Raw genomic sequence first — 3,908 nt, forward strand, 5'->3', positions numbered from 1 at the left:
TAATTAGACGTTGTGTGCCTCAATCAGAATTCCAGTCCAATTTAGAGGCCTGTCACTCATCTGAGAGTGGAGGACATTTTGGTCCTCAAAGAATAGCTAGAAAGGTCTTAGACTGTGGATTCTGGTGGCCTACTCTTTTTAGAGACGCTGCTGAGTTTTGTAAATCTTGTCTCCCATGCCAGAAATTTGATAATATATCCAGGAGGAATGAGATGCCTCAACAAATTATGCTTTTCTGTGAAATTTTTGATGTTTGGGGCATTGACTTCATGGGTCCATTTCCAAATTCTAATGGATATTTTTATATATTGTTAGATGTGGATTATGTTTCCAAATGGGTGGAAGCAATTCCTACCCGCACTGATGATGCTAACACTGTTGTTTCATTTGTGAGAAACCATATTATATGTCGCTTCGGATCACCACGAGTAATCGTGAGCGATCAAGGCACCCATTTTTGTAACAAGAGACTAACAGGATTAATGAAGAAGCATGGGATAATTCATAAAGTTGCAACAGCTTACCATCCCCAAACTAATGGGCAAGCCGAGGTGTCAAACAGAGAAATTAAGCGCATCTTGCAAAAGATAGTAAAGCCTCATAGAAAAGACTGGAGCACCAGGCTACAAGATGCACTCTGGGCATATAGGACAGCATACAAGACACCCATTGGGATGAGTCCTTTCCGCTTGGTTTATGGAAAAGCTTGTCATCTCCCAGTTGAAGTAGAACACAGAGCTTTATGGGCAGTTAAGGAGTGCAACATGGGAATTGAGAAAGCCGGAGCTGAAAGGAAGTTGCAACTGCAGGAACTGGGGAGCCTTCGCCTAGAAGCTTATGAAAACTCCAGAATATACAAGGAAAAGATGAAGGCTGTACATGATCAAAACATCAAGAAGAAAGAATTCCAACCTGGGGATTTAGTCCTCCTTTACAAATCTCGACTAAGGCTCATGCCAGGCAAGTTGAGATCAAGATGGGAAGGTCCATACAGAGTAGAGAAGGCCGAACCGTACGGCGTTTATCACCTAAGCCATCCTTCAAGCTCTGAACTTATTAAGGTTAATGGACAACGCCTGAAGCTATACCATGGCGAGAAGATACAGAAAAACAAGGAGCTTGAGATCTTCCTCTTGGATGATCCCCACATAGCAGAAGATTGATCTAGTGGAGCGTCCAACTTACGGACGTTAAAGCAAAGTGCTAGGTGGGAGACAACCCACCATGGTATGATCGTTCTTTTCTTTATTTTTAGTTTTTCCTATTCAATAACTCTTCTCTTTCTTAGTACTTTTGTGCATCTGCATTTACATGTTTTTATTTTCAATATATATATTTTGCTACGCGATGCGATCGCATCAGCGACGCATCCGCGTCATAGGGAGAGTAAAGAAAGATAAAAATGAACAGAAAGTCACGCTGGAGTGTGGCTGGAGGCATGCCAATGGCACAAATCAACCCACGCGACTGCGTTGCTGACGCGTTCGCGTTGCATGGGAATCATGGCCTCCCACGCGACCGCGTGCCCCACGTGGCCGCGTGCCCTGAGTTTTCGACGTAAAAGGGTGCACAATGAAATATTGTGCGAGAGTGGTGCTAGATTGGTGCTGAAGGCACAGTCCTTATCACGTGACCGCGTCGCCGACGCGGCCGCGTCATCCGTTTTCTGACGCACACTCACGCGATCACGCCACCCCAATTTTGGCAAATAAATTAATTTGAACAGAGAGTTGTGCTAGTGCGAGGCTGCACTCGCGCCAGAAGCATAACATGGGTCACGCGTTCGCGTGACCGACGCGATCGCGTCATCGTACTTGAAGCGCATCCATGCGAACGCGTGCCCCACGCGGCCGCGTCGCATGCGCCGCACAGCTCATCCAAAAATTGCCACATATCTTATCTTTCTCTCCTCCAAATCCTAATTTTTCTTTTCCTTCCTTATTTCTTCCTTCTCCCTTCTTCCTTCTATCTCACCTATCACTCTCTCTCTCTCACCTCTATTACCAAGGTTCTATTTTCTTCTTCCTTCTTCTCTTTTCTATCATTTTATATATTATTTTATATATTATTTTTCTTTTCCTTATTCATATTTTCCTTCTTCTTCTTTTCCTTTTTACATGGTGTTAGAAATTTTTTTGAGTCATTATCCCTCATTATATGCTTGTGGATTATTGCAAATTGTTTGACAATTATTTTTATTCTATTTAAGGGATTGCTTGCATGTTCACCTTCATATTTTCTATACCTTATTCATCATGCATACTATGTGTTTGTGATAAAGCTCAAATGGCATTATGCACTTCTCTATGTTGTTATACTATTCAATGCTTGCTTTTCACAACATTCCTTTACCATTGTATTAATTGAATTTAATTGTCAATACAAACGTGATGGTTTGTTACAAAGTATTGCTTGGTCTATGCTACACATGCCCTTTGCCGGCATGCCAATAAACACCTTGCAGTCACTTGTCTTTCTATGCACTAGCTATTTTCCATTGTTGGCTTTTCACATGTACTCAAGAGCATGTGTTAATGTCATCTACATCCTAATGTGCATCCATCACCACTCTTCCGTTCTCTCCCTTGCTATATATCTATTTGAATTTAATTTACTTTCTCCTCTCTTTTCAGGATGGCCACCAAGAAAGGAAATGAGAAAGTGACTCCTAAACTTCCAGCAAGAAGAGGCACTAAAAGAGCATTAGTGGCAGAACCCTCTTCAACCGCAGTCAAGCCCTCAACAAAAAGAGTTAAGAGGATAATAAAGGTTGATGAAAAGGAGAAAGCCTTTCCAGCAAAGGACACTGCGCGATTTCCCAATCGCTACTGTGAGCAGATGTTCCCTATCCTGGCAGAAAGGAACTATAACAATGAATACCTTCTTATCCTCCCGTCCAATATTGCTACCTTTGTTGAGCCATAAATTGAACGAAGACAATGGGGTTTCCTACGGAGACAGCCAAGGCAGGTCAATCTTTCTTGGGTAGTTGAGTTCTACTCTAACTTCTACATGCCAACCCTGTAGTCTGTTTATGTTCGGCAAAAGCAAGTCCCCATCACAGAAGAGGCCATTCAGCAAGCTGTGAGTCTTCCCCCTATTCCAGAAGGAATGGACGCCTTCCAAGAAGCCGCACTTAAGTGCCAGAGGTATCAATTTGACTGGGACTCCGTTCTTGGAGTTATCGCATTACCTGGCAGCCGTTGGATCTACGGATACCACCGTACCCGCCCTAAGAGAATCTTGGCTTCAGCACTCACCTTGGAGGCTCGCGTCTGGGCACAGATCATGTCCCATTATGTCTTTCCGAGCACTCATGAGTCCTCCTTCACTGCGGACATGGCTGTTCTACTATGGTGCATCCTTACAGACCAACCTCTGCATCTCTCAAGACATATCTGGAATGCTATGGGACACGTACAAATTGCAGGCAACTTACCTTTCCCCGCCTTGGTCTCAGATCTTGTCTCAGTAGCCGAAGTCTCCTACAGAGCTGGGGACACCAAAGCCGTGCTTCCACGGGATGATCAGTATGTCCCTAACGGAAAATACCTCAGACTCCCAGCAGCCACTACAAGCCTTTCTACTACTCCAGTTGAAGATAATCCTTCTTCAACACCACAAGCACCTACAACTGATGAATTGCTCCAGCAGATAATCGAAAGGTTGGATCGGCAAGAACAGAAAGCAAAGATGAGAGAGCGCCGTAACGAGTGCCGATTCAAACACCTCAAGGAGCTACTCAAGGGACACTTCAGGGATTCAGATACCCCGGACTCCACTTCTTTTACCAGCACAGGGAGCCATGATGGTCCCGACTGTGGAGATACTGCCACCAGCCCACCCCTGTTCCTGACAGACGGCACCGAGAACGGTGCAAAGCCTTAAGTGTGGGGAGGTCGGTCAGT

Source organism: Arachis ipaensis, chromosome B07 (assembly GCF_000816755.2).
Source record: "Arachis ipaensis cultivar K30076 chromosome B07, Araip1.1, whole genome shotgun sequence".
NCBI classification, from domain to species: domain Eukaryota; kingdom Viridiplantae; phylum Streptophyta; class Magnoliopsida; order Fabales; family Fabaceae; genus Arachis; species Arachis ipaensis.